A 23,785-nucleotide genomic window follows, 5' to 3' on the forward strand; every position below is an offset into this window, starting at 1 on the left:
TTTGGAAGTCATTGACAAAGATATAAAACAAATAGCGATTATTTTGTTGCATTTAAAACCTACTTACTTACGAAGTAGTATTAAAAAAATGTTGGCAACGGATGAAGACATTACAAGAATATCCGTGAAATTGCATCAAAAGATTCCATTGAGACTGAATGGTATCTCACCATACTTCGGTCGTCTCCTCGTGCGGAAACCAGAGGTCTCGGGAACAATGCAAGAGGTCTATGACCAATTTTGTAGGGCTCTGGACTTGCAGCGAAGTGTAAAGGAACTCAACTATTAGGCATTTAATGCGCAAATAGCAAATGTGGTCACTTTGAAGATCACCAACTATAGATAGTATTAGAGTCATATCTGATACAATATTGTATGGAACTTGGTCATTATTGCTATTTTTACAAAATTCTTTTACCTTTTTAACATATTATTCTAAAAATATTATGTATAAATACCTGTGTGTTATTTTTATCTATCATCATCATCATTCCCTTTCCGCACTTCATGGTGCATAGGGCAATGCATTGGTACACCAATTTTAGCGTATCTTAATCATTTTTGTTACATGACAGTAAAATGGTCAGTCTTATATTTCAGGTAAGTACCAGTCCAGCTATTTGAATTGACGCTAAAGCTGCAGATATTTTCTCTTAGCCCTCAGAAAGATAGTAAAACAGATGGAAAAAATATAACAAATTAATTTATCTTTTTAGAGTGGCAGCATTTTACGGTGAAATAATCTAAAATAGGGCAGCATCTAGCCAGTCTAGCCAGTCTAGCCACTGCATCTAGCCATTCGTTTTTAATACTAACATTTATGTCAAAATTTAGTTTGACTTTGAAATTTACTTATTTCTCTCTCATATTTTTATAAGACTTTTAAGAAAAGAAGTCCCAACCTCAGAACGATTAAAAAATTTAATTAATCGTAATTTAAGGAGAAATTACTTGGTGGAACCAACTTTTTGTCGCTTTTAATGCGTAGATAGGCGTATCAGTAAAAGGGGTAATAGATCCGTCGGTACATACAACCGATGAGCTTACATCAAAACTTTGTGGTGGAGGTACCGGTAGTGTATCTTCGTAATCGCTTGGGAAAATGTATCTTCAACTATGACGTCATTATGAGGCTATGTCACTTTGGCGTGTGGATATGGGTACCGTGACATACGCTTTCCCTTGTTACATATCGATATACTTACCCAAAACTTGAAGGTTTGGGTCGGTAGTGTATATTCGTAATCGCTCGAGAGAATTTAGCTTCAACTGTACCGTTATGGTGAAGGTTTGACGTCCTTGGCTTCCTATCATTATCGCAGCCCTGCCAGTAATCCGGCGTTTTTATACAGGCAGCTACCAAGCCAGCTACCAGCTATATAGTATACTAGCGGACCCGACAGACGTTGTCCTGCCCAAACGTTGGCAAAATACTTTTCATTGATAAGTAGGTACCTAGGTACTTGTTTGTGATTGAATTCCAAAACTAAAAATTGTTTATATTGAATTCAAGTAGGTACCTAGGTACTTGTTTATGGTTGAATTCCAAAACATAAAATAAATATTCTTTCCAATATGGCATTCTTTTTGGTAACGTCAAACTCCGGTCGTCTCACCAACAAAGGGGTGTTCTTATGTCGGAATACGATTTTTAAAAACGTTTTGAATTTAATAATATTTTAGTGTTACCAAAAATCCAAAAAAAGAAATAAACGGGTAGAAATTATAAGGAATTTAAGGAAAGAATCTGATGCTAAAAACAAATGCTGTTTGTAAACATTAAAAAACAAAAATTTTCATACACAAAAAAACAACATCTTTCCATTTTTTTGCAAATGCATTCTCTTCGAATGCAACCCTGGTGATCGATGAATAAAACATTTATGCTCCTAACTTCTTTTTTACGGGTTCGCTTGGAAATTTTAATATCTACAAACACGCACAGCGCAAAGATCTATATTTCTCTGAAAACCGCACGTAAATCGGTTAAGCCGTTTAGGAGAAGTACGGTGACATCACACGTTCAGAGGAATTATATATATATATAAAGATTGGTAAAAGCATACAGGCTTTACAATACATTAAAACACAGCTTCTGCCATTTAAATGCGTCATTATTAGTCGTTTCCAGTAAGCCGGTAGTGCTCAGGTCCGATATCTGCCGCATTACCGAGAGATAATTTTTCAGAAATATCGTAGAAAATTGTTGTTTTTATATGATATTCGTTTACTGTATTTTTTGATGGTGCGATATTGAAAAAACGGTGTTTTAAGGTGATTTTAAACGAGAATTTGAATCCAATTATTCATAAATGGCGATTTTATAACTTTTTATTGCGAAATTGCATTTTTACTTTTATTTTCAATGGAAATTTTACAGAACTTGGTTTGCGGAACTTTACACTATATTAATTTTATCAAATACCATAATCGTTTAGGTCATTTCCACAAAATGGTGTACAAAACAAAAAAAAAAAGCATTTTTTAATAAAAAAATATAAAAGCGCCATCTATGAATAATTTGTTTCATATTTTTGTTTAGAATCACCTTAAATGGTAAAAACGTATTTACTTTTTATCAGACAACAGCCTTAAGTAGGAAGATACTCGTATGTATGTTTACCTAAGACACGATAAGACAATCTTCCCTAATGGCTCACGTGTGTTTACGAGTCCCTCTGACATCAAGTTTATTGTTTTAGTGACAATTAGTCCATTTAGCTAAGAGTCACGAAGAAACTACGTGTAATGAGAACAGGATTACTTCATAAGTTTCTGGTACTTCGCGTAAATTATGGTACCCTGGGAACATATTTTACTTGTGATAATGTTCGCGCCGTAAACATTATAATTATGTATATGAAGTATGAGTAATTATTGCACACTTCGGGGTGTAGTGGTGAAGATATTTGTTAACATGGTCCTGGGTTCGATTTCTGACTACGTCGATAGTAAATATTTATTAGGAAATACATTTTTAACAATGAATTAATTTTTTCATTAATAATACATATTATTTGATTAACATATTACAACAGAGATGAAGAACATTTAAGAAAAGGTAATATAGAAGTCTAGGCATCTACAGGGCTTATGACCTGCCAATGGCTGGTTTAAGTGGTCACTTTACACACTGTGTAACATTCACCCCAGGGAGTTGAATCCTGTCTACAAAAATTTGGACAAACTCAAAATATTGTTATTATTTGATTACCAAACGGTTTCTTATTAATTTATAAAATTCTGGAACCAGTGAGTAAGTGTATAAAAGCTAAGTATTTCAATTATATAATGAACAACTACAAATTTAATGTTCTTATTTTTTTTTGTTCCATAGTAAACAAACAAACCATTGCATATGTGCTGTTTGTGCAGTTTGTGTTTTTATATTTATTTATTTATTATTTTATTATTATTTAAATTTTATTTTGTAATTTTTTTCGTTTTATTTTTATTTTTAATGATGAGGATGTTCAATGCTACGGAAAATTGGATGCAAAAAATGTCTCTCTCTAAAGTTTCTCGAAAATATATGAAAATATGAATAAAAGCTCTTTCTATAAAAATTAACTACATCACAATTTCTCGCTTATCAGCAATCAACTTGAGCATTGGATAGATTTTCTGTTCTCGGGAAGCCAACTTAACAGTCAGGACAGCTCACCGATGAAAACTAGTGACGTCGCGTAGTAATTTCAAATTTACAAAAGTTTGAAAAATCTTAACTTTGAAAATACGATACTTTTTTTCCAGTGAGAATGTAAAAAATAATGTTATTTTTCTCAAACCTGGATGCATATAATTAAGAATGGTCCAAAAGGAGCGTAGAATCATATTTAAATACATCGGACTGTGTCCGAAAATTTTCTATAAATAATACCTTTTTACTAAGAATATATCAATACAGTTAGCCGATAGTTTTAATTTCCCCTTTGTTGAGTTAGCTTTTTGTAATATTGCTTTTTAGAAACAGAACTAATCATTATAGTTCTACATTAACATAAATAACCCCTTTTTTAAATAAATTTTAATTAATAAATATCATAAATGGTACATATTTTTTTTGTTCTAGACAAACCTATGTTTATACATCGAGTAATTGTTATAGTTGTAACTCTCCAATAAAAGAAACTAACTCTTGTGCTAGGAGTCATAAAAACATTTATCCTCACAAAATGCATTGATCAAATAATTCTGCTTCGCTTTGTTGGTTTCCAAAACTCATCTCTCCGTACTCTTTGTATTATACTTTATGCACTCAGTTTTTCTTCTTTCATCAGCAGGGAAGCTAAAATTACACTAAATCAATTAAAACCTATGTTCTTATTAATAAAAAGTAGCGTAAAAAAGTTGACTACCCTGGCAACACTAAGTGTCCATTTTGTTTTTTTTTGTCAATCCGACAGGTGGAAAATGTATGAAATTTTTAAGTTATGCATTTGCTACTTACACATGCATTTGCTACTTTCACGTAAAATGTGATCCCGTTTTGTTTCTTGTTGATCCTAGCAGCATTTCTTCGTTTTAAAACGGCACAACATGGCATAGTTGAATTTAAATCGGGAGTTGCGTACAAAGCGACGTCTTTAAATAAACTAATGTGTCAAAACGTAAAACTACTCTTAAGTAGTTAAGTCGCCTTCTATTTGATACGCATATGCGGTTTCTGGACTATTCTTAATTCTATGCCTGGATGTTTAGTGTTGAAAAAATCACGAATGTAATTAGGCGTCCTGGACTGCTGTAGTGAAAAAAATATTTAAAAAATGGCACACGAACATTCAATATGAAAAATAAATAGAAATACACAAATTTACCTAAGAAACAATATGTACGTAACAGGCATAAATTATTCTCATTTACATATAAACTCGTGATTGAATCAAAGTAATGATAGAGTCGGAAGAAAACTTTGTTTTTTATTTGCATATTTTTTAAGCTGGTTTTTACTACCGATAATATACAAACTAATATTTGTATTATCTAAATACCGATGCCATTTTTAAACTTAAACATGATTTGTTCTTGAAACATAGCTCGTCTTGAAATTTGTAAATTATTACAAGTAAAAGTAATTAAACAAGTTTTGAATTTATAACTTTAAAGCGAATAAAAAACACAGGTACGTATTTTTAATAAATGCGATAAAAGGAATGCAAAATAATAAAGAGAGATTCTTTCAAAAAAATATTTGTCATAAAAATATAGAAAATTTGTCAACAAGACAACTGTTTAAATGGTTATTAAAATGTTACGTATTTTTGGATTGTTAACGTTTCAAATCATTAGTATTTTTATGTAGATTTCAATATTAAAGATGCTGAATTATCGTTTTTTTTTTTTTTTAATATTTTCTTTGAAAGAATTCAATTAATGTTATTAACCTCAATAATTTACCATTGGAATAATGTTTATTTGATTTTTCAAAACATCAGACGAAAGTAATTTTATACGGCGAACAAAGCTAACAATAACATTTCAATTCCCCTAAGACAATATTTTTATTGATCATTGTTTTCGTTTGACTCAAATAATCCAGTGGGATTCTCTCCAATAAGCTTGGGAAAAATAACAGATGTTCTTAAGCGGTGTAGTTTTAATATTAGTTTTGGACGTAAGCTTTGGCCTTATATTTATTTTACAACTCTCACTAAACTTTATGACTCATTAAAATATTTTTACAAGTAGATCAACGAATTGATACGTGAGGTTATTTAAATTCCAGTTATTTATTTTTAAATTGTGCATTCAATATTATTGGAAATCACGAAGGTTTAATAGCTATTAGTCAAATCGACGATGAAGTTAAATTATGTTTTTTTTACTTTCACACAAATGAACAAATAAAACAGGGAAAGTACTTAACGTACCTGTTTTGTTTGAAAGTACAAAAAACCTTTTTTAATCCGTTTTGTTTAAGCTGTTCAATTTTAAAGAATTAAAAAATAACGCTTTTATAAAATTTATGTACAATTAAAAAAAAAACACTTGAAGATGAGCTGAACCCTTAATTGACGTGATATTTTTTTTAAATTTGAATCCTGACTGGCTAGGAAGCCCAATTATAGTAGTGAATTCAACATAAAACCCATAGGCCTCAGAAAATTCCTATCCATTTCGCCTTCTAAAACAAACCTTTAAGCATAAATAATTATTAAGTAAAATCACTCTTTGACGTCACATAAATCAACATTTCAAATGATTGAACTAATATCCACATTATGATATTATCAGAATAGTAAATGTAAAATAAAATGCCAAGTGATCACTTAAAATTGATAATGGTAGGACACAATACCTAGACATCCATATTACCTTGTCAAAAAGTTTCTCTACTTTGTTAGATTATTCTTTTTAATCTAAATGTAATTGAATAAATCTGGAATTATTAGCAGTTTGAGGAATGACTGTTTGAATATTTTATTTGAACATGCCTAAATCATTTCGTTTTACAATTTATCCGTTATTTTATTTTTAGGACATAGTTATTGTCCAGAAAAGTATTGAGATATAGTGTGTTTTGAACCTCAGACCTCTGATCTATAAGTTCGTGACAATACCAGGAAACCACAGACCGTCTCATTGCAGTCAAATTTAATCGAAGAATGATAATAGTCGTATGCTTGCCGAAAGGGGTACTTAATATGTGACGCTCAATAAACATGATTTGTTTGATAAAGTGAACCCGATAACATTAGAATGCTTTTGTATTATATCCTCGAACTAATGGGTTAATGATAATCTCCTCACGAACGAAAACATCCCTCCTTTTCCCCCAAGCTATTCAATTTCTTCCGTTTGCTTAATTATATTTGTACCACGAAATGAAAGGGTGAAACTAATAGGACAATTGTGTTATTACCAAACGGAGGAAGGGTTGTTAGCGGCGAATAGCAGACAACAAACGCCATTTTGAAAGAAAACAGATGTAAGGAGAAGCAAATAATTAGTGATATTAAAACATCTAGCTAAAGTGCATTGCAATGCAACGGTAAGTGCAAACGCACTCTATTTCATTGTGAAAATGTAAAACAATAACAATGAATAATAACTATAATAATGACACAAACCATTTCATTAAAATTGTTTTAAAATGCAACATTTTACGTCAATTCGAAATATATGGTTCTGTAATTATTTTTCAACATACACGGCACGCAGTGCCTTTTATCTTACACAAATACATAAATAATGTAGTATAAATACTTCAATATAATGTGAAAAATATCAAAAAAAGAAAATAGCAATGTTATATCAAAACTATGTATAAACACAGAAATTGTATATAAAGAACTTGCTAAGATATAATTTAAAAAAATTAACAATGTGAAGATAAAATTTAAAAAATCAAAAAGAAAATGATTTTATTTTTACTAAAAATCATTTATAAAAACTACTCTAGATGGAATCAGAAGAACGGGGTACAAATTAATTCAAATATTTTTGAAAATACAATCAAATGACGACTTTTTTATTCGAATGAACTTTTTTAGTACGTTTTGCAAGTTAACAAAATAGCAATAAATTATGGTTTGGAATTTACATAGGTATATCTTGAAAATTATCACAGTAAAGTTTATCGAAAATGTTTTAAGGTTTGTATAAATAATAATTCTAATTCAAGGCAGTACTTTCATCTGCGGAAAACTTTTACGTAATTAAGAATAAAATTCAGTTTTAAATTCTTCGTATCCGAGATATTTCAAGTGAATGAAATCTTGAAGATCATTAAACTCGGGGGTCGTTTGACTGAAAGAAAAATTGCTGAAAGAAGCCGGAAAATCGTCTACTAAGTTATAAAATATGTTCATACGGAGTTGTGTGCTGCCTTTACTAGAGAAACGTTGCTCTCGCGAACTTCTCCACGAGTTATAAGATTTATTTAGGGTGTCTAATGCATTTCTCAGTAAGACTTCCGATGGCGTGGACATGACTATCTCTCTATACTCAATGGCGTCAGCAATAATCGCAATTGGGAGAAAAGCCAAAAAGAAAAAATCAGAAAATTATAGGAGAACCACATATAAAAATAAATAACACTTTGCTGATAAAATATTATTAATATTTAAAGCATTAACTTTATGGTCAAACATTTAAAAAAATGTTATTAAATATTTGTATATAACCACTTACCGACTTTTCTATGTATACCGGTTTCGAGACGTACCCGTCTCTTCGTCAGGACACCAATTAAACCAACATGCAAACAAACATGCGAAACCCACTATACACCTACACCATAGTTGCTGCACAAAAAATATAAAACCAACACTACATGCATTTTTACAAGATATTAACGGCCTTAATCAATTGTAAAGACTAAATAAAGAAAAAGTATACAAGAAACTAATTTTAAAAAAAAAAATGTATGTAGCAAAGACAAACAGAACAATATCTTATTGGTTTACATTATATTAAAAAAAACCGATCTCTATAAATTCTAATCAAGTATGAAATGTCACTTCCTAAATATTTTAGTTTTTCCTTTCTCCTCCCTCTTTCCTTTTCTCTTTACCCCCTCCTCTCTTCATTGTATAGTGTAGATATTTAGTCAATTTTTATTTCCTAAAAATGATGCTTTTAAGTTTTTAAATTTTTTTTTAAAATGAAAATATTATGACACCAATAATATGTTATATGTCACTGATTTTCTAAAATTGAACAGTTTGAGTAGGTAGGAAGAAATTGACTTAATACATATGCCCGCTCTTATGGATATGTAAAAAACAAACGCCATATCACTCTATCTTTGCATACATATCATGCTTTCTCTACATTCATACATCTTCACATGCACGCGCGCTGATTATTCTGACTTTTAACATGCCCATTTTCAAGTATTTGTAAAATTTGATCATGCCTGCTTCCTTTTTTATGCATCCATTTACATTCGCGCTGTAAATATCTTCAGCCGTTCTTTTGCTGTCTATTCGCTCTACATATCCAAACCAACGCAGAGCTCCTTTCTTGATTTTGTCGACAATTATTAATCTCAGCCATACATAATGTACGGATCTCGACATTTGTGCATATACCGAGATATCGGATTTCGACAGCATTTAGCCTTCTTTTATCCCTGTTTTTTCAAGTGCATACTTCGCTCCGATACATCAAGGTCGGGACCAGGACTCCATTGTGAACTGCTCACTTTTTATGTAAATAAAGTTTTTAAATAAAGCTTACTTAACTTAACTAAACTTCGAGCTAAGCCATGTCAATCTTTATTTATCCTACACCGTGTTAGTAGCGAAACGATGTACGAAAAGTGGGAAGATCGATCTCAAAGAAATCCAAGTTGGGTGACGAATTGACTAATCTTCTCATCCTGGACATTGCGACATATAAACAAAATTTGCCCTTAGAAGATTTGATAAATAATTAATTTTGACTTCTAGTGATACAGTTGGTAACAAAAAATAAATCGAAAAGATATTAAAATAAAATAACATTACTATCAATTATGTTCTGACATAAAAAAACAGACCATTAACCGTTTCACCATAGGGGTAGGCAGAAAAGATAGAACGCCATATCACTCTGTCTTTGCATACAGACCTTACTGCCTTTACCTTTATTATTTCGACTTTTGTCCATCTTCAAGTAGTTTTTGAATTTTGTAGTGCCCTGTCTTATTCGGTGTTCCTCGTTTTCTGCATCCATTACCATTCAAATCCTAAATTCGATTAGCCGTTCTTTCACTGTCCAAACCAACGCACCACCTTTTTCTTGATTTTGACGATACACGGATCTCGACATTTGTGCACCCGTCATATACAGTTTTACCACACGTTTGCCTGAAAGATTGCATTTCAGCAGCATTCAGCCTATTTTCATCTATGTTTTTTATAATCTCGAATTGTGTTTCGTTTTCGTTTTCAAAGAAAACAAAAACATGGTATTTCACAGGGGACAATTTTGGGTCCACTATTATTTCTATATATATAAATGAACTATGTGATCTTAAAGTAAAAGGAGAAATATTGTTATATGCTGATAACACTGCCATTATTATTAATAATAAAACATCAGTCAACCTTTAATAACGCTACAAAAAGTATAAAGATAGTTAATAACTGGCTTGAAACAAATTTACTTAGTTTAAATCAAGAAAAAAACATGTATTTGCCTTTCCAAATCTCACACCATATTTATACGAAAGACTTTTTAATAATTAAAAAAGGAATGGCCTACGCTCAGATGCTGAAGTTTTTGTGAACATTTTTTCCAATTGACGTTATAGCTTAATTTTAAGATGTATTTTTCTAAAATGTATTTTTGTAATTCCATTTCTATGTAAATAATATATTTATGGAAAAATAAAAAAATAAACAAATAATAATAATAATAAATGAATGTTATAAATTCCGTACTTCACTCCCATACATAAGAGTCGGTACCAGAACTCCATTGTGGAATACTAGTTGTAACTAACCGGCAGTTCTGAGATAGTAACATACAATAAAGAGCTTCTTTAAAGGAGATAACCTAAAATAATAATTGTGCTCAAGTTATTCTGTCTTAAAATTTGTTAAAATTCGCCGAATCAATTATGATAATTGTTCAATAGATATTCATTATTTCCACTAACAGATTGAGGGAACAAATCTATGTTTTATTCAGGAGGAAGTAAAATCGGGGCAAATTCCGGTAAAGATTCCACAAAATGTTAATGTAATTGAGACCCGGTGTTGTCTTATCTTACCAAAAATTCTCCGAGTGATTTGGCTTCTTCCATTTTCCTGCATCTTGCGAGGGGAGTGATTCACGCCTTTGTTTGCAGTTAAACCTTGCCCTATGTCAATACCATCTTGATTAAATAAGGGAGGGGAAAAGTTTTTGATTGCTGTAACAAATGCTGAAGAGGGAGATCAGAAATTTTATCAGAATCCAAAATAGGACGTAGGAGGGCCATCAAAAAAGTTTCGCGATAAAGCGAAAAGGTATAAAAAATATTTTTTTAATGTTCTCACTAACGGTGTGCTTTTTAGTGAACTATTAATTATTTTTTGACACGTTTCTACTAACTTTTATCATCATCATCATATGGAAAAAATATGATTACTAATAAGAAGAAAAAACAATGTTTCAAAACTTATTGTACGAAGGACTGAAAATGTAAAATGAGTAACCTGAAGAAATCAAAGAAATTTAAGCGATTCAAATATTTTTAATTTATTTAATAAGTGAGTTTTTCAAAAATTTCGGTATGAATTTCTTATAAGTATCTTAATATAAGTTCTTATGATTTAAAAACTAACCTTATGAAGTATAAATAAATCGTGAGCATACAATGAAAACTGGACAAGTCATAAGTCTTGTTTGTTGGCAAATCAAAATTAAAGTTTTTACATTGATACACTAACAGTATTGCTATTTTTTATCCATTTGATTTTAAGTTACTAATGCTTTATATATGCATAAGCAATTTATTATGTCAATATGGGGTGTTTTGGTTTTGTCAAAATTTTCATCAGCAGATATTAATTAAATTATCAATTTTGTAAAAAAAAATATATGTTAGTGAACTAGTTTTATTTTCACTAAAAGATACCTTTAACTCAGCATTTAATGTTTGAGAGACAAATACTCTTGCTATTGGAGAGTATTATAACTCTTTAGAGCCAACTCATTTATATTGCTGTGAATTTATAGATTCTTACCCGTTTTTTAAATTTTCCTAGCGCAGCTGCACGTAATAATAATTCTACGTGTAAGTGGCAAAAAAATCTCCTGTACCCAACTAACCTCAAACGAGAAAACATCAAACCAATAAAATGCTATCAACTCAAACCACAACAACCGAGCTGTGTTAGCGTCTTCCCAGACCACCAGCTCCAAACATCAGCGGTGCCAGCGTCGTGAGACTACCATCTTCTACACAACCTCACGCCTCGAAATCATATGCGTAACCTTCTTTTCCTTCAACTATACAGTTCACTCTAAATTATCATTCGGACGAGGTATTTCTTCACATCTCATCCAATTCTCAAAAACATTTATAATGTCGAACCATCGCTTAAAGGTTCCTGGTATCATGCGTTGTCCCTATTTGACGGTTTAAATATTTGATGTTGTTTTGGCATAAAAGGAAAATGAATTTGAATAATAAATAAGCATTTAAAGCATGTTCGGTTTAAACGATAGGTAGAGATAAAACGCTGTATGGGTATGTGCGTTGCTTGAAGTTTAAAACCAAAGTTATTTAATAATATGAGTTCTCACAGGACGCTCCTCACACTCGGGTTCTACACTGATACAGGCCGTGTATTTGTCTAGTTGACATTCTGGAAGGAGGCGAAAGTTTTTGCTTTTAGTTAGAGCCTTATCTAAAAACCGTGGGTGGATAGAATATGGGAACCTTTCCATTTGTGAGATATCACTTATGGATGCCTTGGCAAACACGTATTAAAACTTTTGCTTGTAGCGGACATCTTACCTCCTACTTTCTCATACTACCCTGGTATCTTGTTAATGGAAGCGAACATTTTAACAGCTGGTTTGTGAAAGAATTATTTTCAACATTACTAGCCACTTAACAGAATTCACACGAAAACCAAATAAAATGGAAATTTTACTGATTGATATTGCGTTTTTTTAAAAAAACTCTTACGTTCACCTCACCTGCGCGATGTTTATTCGAGTTAAATCTTATTTAGGCACACCGCTTATAAATATTTGTTTGCTTAGCAGTAAATGATTCTGATTTGTCACGTTTCAAAGTGAAACGCTCATTTGGTTGAACTCGGAGAAACCAAACGAAAACTGCCGAGCGAAGCGTAAAAATAATATTTAGTTTACACATTTTTTTGTGAGGCAGTGAGCGTATTTAATCTGTCAGGCTTCGAGATAAAATGTAAATTCCTTAAAACTTAAAAATAAGATCTATGTAAATCGCCATAAACATTTCACTTCGGTCGAGCAAGCCGTCACACACTATTTTTTTTTAAAAATCCTTTGATTTAATATGAGTATGTATCCTTTTGTCATTTTATTTGTCAACCTTGATGAAAACCCAGATTATTATTTTTTTCTTGTGGTTTTAATGCAAATAATAATATTTCTTTTAAATGATAAGATACGGTATTTGCACTACAAGACCATTTGCATAGAATTTTACTATTGAATTAACAAACTAAACATTTGATATTAAATCAATTCGAAGACTTGACGCATTAATGCTAACCTTTTTAGTAGAAACAAGGTTTAAATGATTTTTTAATTTTAAAAAAAACTTTTTGTACAAAATGTAAATTGTACTTTGGCGGCCTTAATGTCACACAAACTCAACCGTTTAAATGGATTTAAATGCATAATCAAATATGGTTTAAGAAGAACCCTGAACGAGTGTTAATCCGTTTGTGAGTAGTTGGGATATTCGCCTTCCATGCTTGATCTCCTAGGTTTGATCCCTTGCAGAGTAGACTTGAAATATATTTGTTTTGAAAGGTTTGGTATACATTGCAATATTTCATTGTTCCTGGACTGGCACGTGAAGCGTAAAATTGATTCTCTCGCCTCCACGTATTGATGAAACGAAGACGCTTTAATTGGAGTATCACTGCAGTACTCTATAAGTCACTGAGAATGGAAAGGAAAATAATTATGACGACATGAATGTATTTCCTGAATTTCTGATGCGCCATTTATCATCCTAAGGTTTTACGTATTAAAATATATATTTAACCCTCTGAAACCTGAATTAAATAGTGACTGACCGAGGTTTTGGTTTTGGTTTCGGTTGAAAACATTGATTCAGTCGGTCATTGCAATTAAATTTGGGAGTTGTAAAAAATATTTGGGAAAACAGAATTATTTAAAAATTCACGTCGTTTTTTTTTATCCTTTCAGTTTAAAAATTGATACTTTGCATATTTTGAAGATAAATTCGGTTTTAAATTGTGTTTTTTTTAACATTATAGGGAATAATTCATTACCAGTTGCAAATATGTATATACTAGACCTTAATTAAAAAAACAAAACAACAATTATAATGATAACCTAGATAAATTTCAATATATTATTAGGTCACAGGCTAGTTTGCATTTATGGACTTCAACGAGAGAGTCGAACTGTCAAAATTTAAATGCCTTTTTAGGCGGTATTACGGATCGCAACCTAGCGGATAAAAATATACGCCATTGAGAAGATTTTCCGCAATTAGAAAAGTATAACCAAACATTTGATTTATTAGAGGAAAAATAATATCGCTTAGTTAAGGTCTCGAAAATTATTCGTTAAGTGGAACCATCTTTCATTTTGCAAAACCTCTTACGAAAGTATTGTTAAATTTAGCACAATCTTTAAAAAGCATGTCCCATTGATTTGATAGCATGTGTTGCAATAAAAAATACCAGTTCTTAACATTACATAAGTTCGTCTGATTGAATAAACGCTTTCTCCTACCAAGAAGCCATCTTCACTTGTTTGAAGAAACATCTTGATGAAAGTACTAATTGGTTAAATTAATAAAAATTATCGGAAATGCACTTAGTGTTTAAATCAAAAAGCTATCAATGAAACCGTTGATTGTGAAGTCTAATAAATATACTATTTAATGATAGTACAAAACCAATTACCGATTTTTCTTTATCTACCGGTTTTGAGACGTACCCTTATAGTAAAGATACAGAAGTTAAAATTTTATTTTCTAATAATGACGGATCAAAAGTAAATAATATGGAAATAAACGAATAATAAAATAAAACAGTTTGATTCAGCAGTGTTATAAAGTATTGTATATTTTTACAACATTTTAACTAGTAGGTAGTATGTAATTGTTTATTTTGCATGAACATTTCCTTAGAGCAACTTTTGCTTTTATGCCCCGATGTCCAGAATGTGTGGATTAGTCAATTCATCCCACACTGTTTTAGTCGCGAAGAGATCTTCCGGCTTTTCGTAGATCTCTTCGCGACTAAAACAGTGTGGGATGAAGTTGGATTGGCATGGTTTAGCTCGAAGTCTTATGTCATTCGTTTTTATGAATATATTTTATACCATTATTGTATTGCCCTTGTTTGTCTTTGCTACATAGTTTTATGTTCTTTTCGGTTTCTTGTAGGCCGTAAATATATAATAAATAAATAAATCAATTAATTAAGTTTTACATGCTTAATGTTTTTGTTTACCATATTATATTAATTATTATATTTTTATTTTATATTTATTTTCTCATGTTTGAGAGAAGAAAGGAAGGAAGGCTGATCTGGAGTTACTTCGTGTGCATCCACTGACGAAAGGATTTTATTAATATATTATTTTACATTATTATCGCTTTATTTTATTTTTTTACAAATGGAATTATACGGAATGGCTTTTCACGGGTACGCTTTTATTATATTTGTATTGGCTTATAAATAGAAAACTACAGTTGGCCAATAATTTTGTTTTATTTCTGAATATTGTATTTTTTGTTACAATTTATTTATTTATTTATACAAATACATACATATTACAAGAAAAATACAATAATAACGTATCCCAAACTCTATGAGGCCAAGAGTCCTGGGTTGGCTATTGTTTTTTTTTATGAAATAAAATAAAATAAAAATACAAAGAATTATAGTAAATATACACTTAAAATATATGGAATTACTCTTGAAACACGAGTTCCACATAAAGAGTAAGTATTTATTCAGCACCTATTTGTTTTCAAAAAATAGGTCTATAGAGAAATAAAAAATGAAATGAAATGTAAATAAATTGGCTATTCGGAAGATAGACCGCGGCCGACAGAGCAATAATATTGATAAAAGGCAATAAAATATATCTGTAAAGGGGACAAGAACAACCCCATTTCTGCAGTCGAAATAAATCGTTACTTTTATGACATTACTTGTCGTAACATAATTCAGTATAAATGCATTGGGTATAGATAGATTCGATTAATTTTGTCTCGAATGATCATTAGCAATAAGTCCGCCAAAGTACTTATTCTCTGTATTTTAACATTTAAAATAAAAATAAATAAAAAATTAAAACAAATGTTTCAAATGATTACTTAGCTCGACCGACGCCCTTCAAACAAGTAAAAAATTGAATAAATCCTACAATCATGCAATTAAAACTATTTATTTCAAATTCATTTTACTGCTCCAATTTAATCTAGTTCCAGTAAAAGGATTCAGAGTATACTCACTTTATTACTAAAATATGAACGCAATATAGGTATGCTATAATATTAAAACATATTTATATAAATAATTGAGGCCACACTTTCTCCTTCGATGGAAAAGAACAACACAAAATTAGTTAAGGAACAAAACTCTCGTATACCTGTTTGTTTTTTTTCTCTCTCCTTACTCTCTCGATGCAATGCTGGCTTCATATTAGCTGCGTTGAAGAGCATATGACTTTTTCACGAAAGCAGACGGTGTAACAGACGTTATTACAATTACCTACATCAAAAGCACATAAAATATTCGCTTACCAGCTAATATGCAACGCAACCCATTTAAAAACTTTATTTATCTAGCGCCAAAGACTTTCCTACCAAAATAAATCCAGGGTCCCCTAGATAAATATATATTTTTTAATTTTTTCATAGTCACATTTATTTCATTTTTTTACGTTTACCTACCCCATAATGTTGAAAACCTATCAAAATTATTTAAAAAAAAAATTATCTTCAAATACAAATAAAAAGTACTTTAGACTTATTAACAGCATATATAACAGCAATATATTCCAGCCAAACAAAAACGCTACGACTTCGCTAACGAGTAGCGCAATATTGGATCAGTGCTGTTCAACGTCTCCACAGCAAGAGCAGTATGATGTCATATATCATCCTCTCGCAAGAGTATTTTATGAAAAATATAATGAATTTAGTAGAAAGCTCATAATATTATGAAACTGTTTTATAAACACTACCATGAAAATTTAAACGATATTCATTTTTTTTCATTTGAAACCGTATTGACACCATTTTAGCGGGGGTATTCCTGGTACCTCCCTCTAGAGCTCTGAATTTTTTTATACGTTTAGGCTTAGAAAGGATAACGTATTAAATTTTAATAAAATGGTATGATATTTTAAAGACAGAAATCTGAGCTGAAAATTTGTACATAAGATTGGTTGGTAGTGAATAATCTTATAATAATCAGAAAACAAGAAGCGAAGTTTTTAAAAAAATAAAAATATGTAAATAAAATAAATGTGCAATGTAAATTAATATTTCCAACAGTTTTGCCTTCAGCATTTTTACAGAATCATATTCAATTTAGTTTAACATCGTTAACTCGTAATGTGCATTGTAAATCAATTTGCCTGTTGCCTGCTCTGGATATTGATCTGTTCCATTTATCCAAAGGGGTTTTCGGGAGCAGGATTCTCCTACTACTTTTACATGAGTCTCTTTTGCGTATTTTTTTTTTAATATGTACGTATTACATGTATGTTTGTAATGAATATGATTTATTTAAATAATTTAATTTAATTGAAAAAAAAATATTTTGAAGACAAATGACTCAATGATTTTAAATATGGTTTTAAAACATTATTTGATCATCTGAGTTTCAGAGTTGAATTTACATAAAAGTGGAACTGCGCAAAGTCATATTGTTTTCTACACACTTTTACACAATTTGAACTAAGGAATGTTTGGTTTTAAGAGTGAATAAATCGTCATTTTCGGATAATTGTAGCCAAGAAATATTTTTTTTTTACATCATCATCATCGCTCCTTTTCCGCACCTAATGGTGCATGAGGCATTGCATTAGTATACCAACGGGAGTGAGTTTTGATCATGTTTATTACACAAACATAATTTAATGTGTCTAACGCTTCAGGTTCCAGTTAACGAACTATAAAAAAACGCTTTTGAAAATGAATATTTTGTGTCAACCACACCCATGTCGGAAATGAAATCCGAGACCTCTTGAATGGTAGGCAAATGCTCATACTCACATTCCATTTTCAATAAAAACCGACAAGAATTTTTGGTAAAAACGTCAAATAACTTCCTCTTCCATTGAGTCATCGATCAACTATTATTAATTTGACAAACTATTTTCCAAATCAACAGAATAACCTGTGATCTATTTTGTCAATAAAAACAGAATTTAATTAGGAAAATATTGTTAAAAACCCACAATTTATCTATTTGGACACACCCCAGGAATCCCAACAGTTCTTAAAAAGAGTAAAAATCCATACGAGTGTGTTCAAATTGAATATATTCTTTAACGACCGAAGCTCGTATCATTTCTGGAACGAAGTTTAAAAGATTAAGCTCCCAGTGCGAAGCTTCTAGTTCAGTGGCAGTGGCGGGTCTTCCTAGTTTAATGTTCCCATTAAGATTAAGGAAAATTCTCTTGCGGGAGACGCCAAATATTATTGCACTATAAAGGCGTATTTGGAGTAAAAATATTGCACTAACTGCACATTACTCGGTAAAATATTTCATCCTACCACGTTGCAGTAATACAAATGATTCACAGAAAAATACAACCCTTGAAATGTCGAAACTATTCACATTAGGTTTGTTTTAGTATAATATAAGTTTATTTAAACTTTATGTCCAATACATAATAAATTCACTTTTTTATTTTAAAAAATGTACAAACTACTTGTACTTTTGAGTTATACATCTACAAGTTTCGGGGTTACTTCCTCAGCCATAGGTAATGAATCATCATTGCCTGCTTTTTCCTATCTGTTCCTCTCTATCCATATATAAGTATACGTTTTATAGTGAAACAATATATAAATATAATGACGAATCCCCGTACTGCGGGCCAATTGTTCGTGACACCTGATTTTTATCATTCGAATTTATATCGTAAACATGGGCAGTGTGTAAAGTGGCCACTTAAACTAGCCAATGATAGGTCATAAGCCCTGTAAATGCCTAGACTTCCATATTCCCTGCTCAAAAATATTTCCCCCCTCTGTTGTAACAAATTAAGATCGAGGTGCTTTCGTAACTATTATTTAGTAAATAATTCGATGTGATTTAATGAGCGAATACATAATCTAAATTCAACTTGATTTAAAATGTTCGCATAAAGCACACAAAAATAAAGAATTATAAATAAATCAATATGGTTTTTTTTGGGAGATACCGTGTGTGTTGGATTTGTTCCGACGTTTCTGAATAATTTTTAAATATGTTAGAGTAGGAAAAAAATATTTGTTTTTCGTACGAGCATCGTATAGCACAAAACTTCCGAGCAACTCTTACGTCATAATAATGCAGAGCTTTGCACAGTGCTCGCATATTTAATTATGAATTGTTATGAGTTCGAATAAACAATGGTTATTTTGTTGTGTTCAGAGTCTGCTATTCTCAGTGGCTGTACAAACACAATTTCTTTTTCATGGCTCATGCCGCTCATGGTTCAAATCCCCGAGTCAGACAACTTTATTGGTTGGTAAGTTCACACAATAACTAGGTACTTACTACACAGACATATTCAAATATTTGTCGTGATGATAAAAAGGAAAGTCATTTTAAAAAGCGAATCGCAAAATGTCATTTAAATAAATAGACAAGTTATTCTCCTAGTAGTCGCAATTCCCATTGAGTGAAATATCAAATCGCGCAAAACGAGAAACATTTTAGTAACGTACATGTTCGACAGAGATGCCTGTATTATTTTTGTCAATATCTTTCCGTTTTTTCGACAATTTGTGAAAACGAATTCAGTAGACCAATTGCTTTAGTTTCGACGTTTTTCTTCAGTTAAGAATATCATTATGATTTCCATTAAATGTCATTAAAATTGATTTATGTTTCGACAGGGATAATGAAAATAAAGAGAGCTTATGATATCTTGACTAGCTTAAGTTATGGTTTTTAAATTATTTTACTACAGTCATAATGCGATTGTGTTTCTCGATAGATTTTAATTACTAAAAAATACCTCCATAACACTAATAAATTACATATCTTCTTATAAGTTAACCAAAAAATTTAAGTTTTTTTTTCTTAATTATTTTTTTTTTATTATTAAAACATAATATACAAAACATGAACAAGATATTATATTCCCTGGAGTTTTATAAAAAACAAACTTATTTGAGACGGTACATAAAAAGAAAACTTTTTCGTGACAATACATTATATTAGTTAATACCTACAACATAATATTTAAAACATAAAACAAAGTATTATACACTATTCACATATTTATATCAATTTTTTATTATTTTTTATATGGAGTTGCTTTATTATTTACCTTGCTTATAATTCACGAGGTTTATATTTCAAAAAGTGGATTTTTCTGAAATTAAATATCTTAAAATTTATCTAAACTATTGGGATCAGGAGGGATATATTAATGTGGGCTAATCAGGAACTTCTCAGCATTTGCTCACGTAGAGAGGAAACCACTTAAAACTCTTCAGGAGAAGCCGGCCTGTTGGCAGTAGTCAACAGGCCTTCCGTTCCACTAGACGAGTGTTCGGCATTTTGTTCCCTACTTTGGTTGATTTTACCATTTTCCTGCGCTATATTTACCGTGTATGATACTACCTCTCGTGTGAGTTCTTTATTACCTATCACCGATGGGATGTCGCATAGATCTTCACCCAGGCCTCTGCATCGCGCCTACAGCTGTTGTCTTTGAAAACTGAAAAAGGGGCAATGCATCAACAGGTGAGGGACATCTTGAGGAGTTTCATCGTCGCATGGGCAGCTGTCAATCTCTGAGAGCTTGAAGCGATATTGATATTAAATTAATACAAGAGATTTAAGTAATATTTTTTAATCGGAACACTTTTAGATTTGCTATTTGACTTTTCGTTTTTTAGTTCATCGGGTAGTTTTTTTTATTTTTTTATAATTATTTGCACTACAGCAGACCTTGAGGCCCAATAACAGTGAATTACAGAACAGTACACCCAGACTTGAGACAAATCACATTTGATTTTCGTGTTCTCGCCGGGAATTGATCTCAAAACCATCAGTGTAGGTGTAAGTGTCTCAACCACTACACCACGGAGGCCGCCAATTGTTTACCTACCCTAGTTATCAGTATTTTTAACAGTTATATGTAGAAACGAATGTACAAGAAACTGAACAAAAAGAAAATAAATCTATGTAGCAAAGACAAACAAAGGTAATTAAATAATAGTATACAATAAATTCTTAAACACGATTAACATATCAGACTTCGAGCTAACTCATGCCGATCCATCTTAATCTCAAACTGTGTTAATGGCGAAGAGATCTAAGGAAAGCCGGAAAATCTATCCTAAAGAATCTTATTGTTTCATTTGTTGATATCGATGGTGGAAATAACCTTTTAAATTAGTCCAATTATATAAAAAAAATTACATTACATTTCAAATTTTTTTTTTACAGAGCCCATCGCAGCTATTTTATATTTTGTTCTTTCGCAAAAAATATAAAACTCTTGAAAAAAATACAGCCGTAAACAAACAAAAAACATAGAAATACCGTAATTTGTCCAATGTGTGCAGCTCCTATCGGATGGGCTTCTATGATTTAGTTGATAAATTGTTATGTAGAAGTGTTATCTGTCATCTTATTTTTTTGTAAGAAGAAAATAGACAGAACTAAACTACAAATATTATGTATGTCAAAAAATGAAACGGAATATTTTTTTATCTTTTTTTATGACTTTAACCCTTTCCTACATCGAGCCTCCCGTTTAAATTCGTTGTATCCTCCCTACTCAGCACTTGAGGGAAGCAATAAGCAAGCAGAGCAGTCTGCTGGATATTGTATGATATACACGTTAGTGTGTATATTCGCATATTGCACACTAACAGTCTACGTCTACTCGTCTACAATATACATGTGAACTCAGCACAGAGTGGAGCAAAGTGCAGTTAGCTCAGCTTTGGAAATATTTCACGATTACGGAACTGCGAAGAGATCATACTTTGAATTTTAATACAAGTTTTTGAAACTGCCCGTATCATCAATTCGGAAAAGCTGAGAAAATTTATTGACTTTGCTTGAACTCGAGTTAAAGAATAATTTACAATTCTTCTTTTTGTTGCTATAGACCTATGTGGTCTATTCTCTCGAGTGTTTTTCTTTCTGTGAGGTGGATTCCTAAAGGTCTTCCACGATGATCAGTCCAATGAGGCTGATAATGCGCTGTCACATGAGGGAGTCTGGTGGTGTTAATTATTTGGACATGACCGCACCAGTCTCTCCTTCTCTGTCTACTCCATTTTACGCTAGCTGTAGCCTCGGATGTCTCTCCGTTTCTGAGAGTTGCCTGTTATCTCAGTCTTCGTCCCGAAAGTCCTCAATACTTGTTCAGTCCTGGCTGTGCCTGCCCTCGCTTCAACCCCATATGTCATTATCGATCTTACGTATGATCTTACTCTTAATGGCCACATAATTATTTTTCCATTGTTTATGTTTATTATTATTTACCGTTTTTTAAGGAAAACGATAGTTTTTACAAAGTAAATAGATAAAAGATTATATCGTGGAGTAATCACTGCAACTGAGCGACTTAGAAATCAACATTTTTGAGGCACTCACCAAAAACACATATTTGTATCCCCTCTATATTGCTGATTTTAGATCTCCACTTACATTTACAGAGCGCATTTACAATTAGTAATTAACAATAATTAGTCATCTCCATTTTGAAAATATAACAAGAAAATCATTTAAATTTCTAACAAATCGTTAATTTATTGGAATTCTAGTTTAATGTTTAAGATAAGTGGAATTTTAGAGATGTAATTTGTTTAATATTTACAAAATTAAATCATTTATTTGCTGTGCACATTTAAAAACAAACATCAATTTGTGCAGTGTTTCAAGAAAAACATAGGTAATCGTGAATTATAATTTTCCTTTCGAAAAAATATTTTCTTTCCTAGCATGGGATATCACGACGAGAGCACATTCAGTTATCAAGGAAAACACGTGATTTATGAATCTGGTACTGTACAACGCTTTCAAAATCGTCCCTTTTACGCACCTAATGGTGTATTGGAAAATCAACGGTAGCGTATCATTTTTGTTACATAAAATTAGGACGATCAGGTTTATAAGTTACTGACTACCTCTGTTTTGACATTTCGTAAAAAAAGAATCACCTTTTTGAAACACTGAAATTGCAACTCTGCTCACATTGTCGCACACGGGTAAATTTAATTACTACACCTGCATTGATACTAGGAATAACTCTTTACTGCGCGATTATTGTCACAAGACGACAGACATATATTTTTTTCTTAAATGGGAGTTGCATATTTTTTACCTTGCTTATTATGTACATTAGAGTGGGCCGATGATGTATTAAGTTTTTTTATTTTTTTAGACATCAAATCAAAAGGGGTCTAAAAAGTTGCATTTTGAATCAAATTGAACCTACAAAAATATATATTTTTAAATTCCATACTACCTTTGGCCCTTAACCTTTTGGTTTGAAGTTTATAACTGTCTGAACATTTTGTTAATTATTTATATTGATAATTTTTTTTTTTTTTAAAGTTGATTTCAGTTGTTTACCGTTCATTGACTTATATCGGTATTCTATGTTAGTATTTTCGTAAATTCTTCTAATTTTAAGATTATTTTAATCTAACTTTGACGAAAAAATGCACTTCTGTTCTCTCCACTGCAACATTTGTACGTATTATTATGTACTCGTAAACCCATATATTTTCAACTAATATATAATAATGTTTTTTTTTTTTCTTAATTTGTTATTATTTTTTGATATTTTTGTATAAAATGCATTTCTGTCTTCATATTTAAAAATGCACTTCTATTTTTTCCAGTGCATATGTACTATATGTTTACATTACTATATGGTATAATAATACCCATATATTTTATACTAG

Source organism: Micrasema longulum, unplaced genomic scaffold (genome assembly GCF_059751315.1).
Source record: "Micrasema longulum isolate JH-2025_06_02 unplaced genomic scaffold, ASM5975131v1 h1tg000794l, whole genome shotgun sequence".
NCBI lineage: Eukaryota > Metazoa > Arthropoda > Insecta > Trichoptera > Brachycentridae > Micrasema > Micrasema longulum.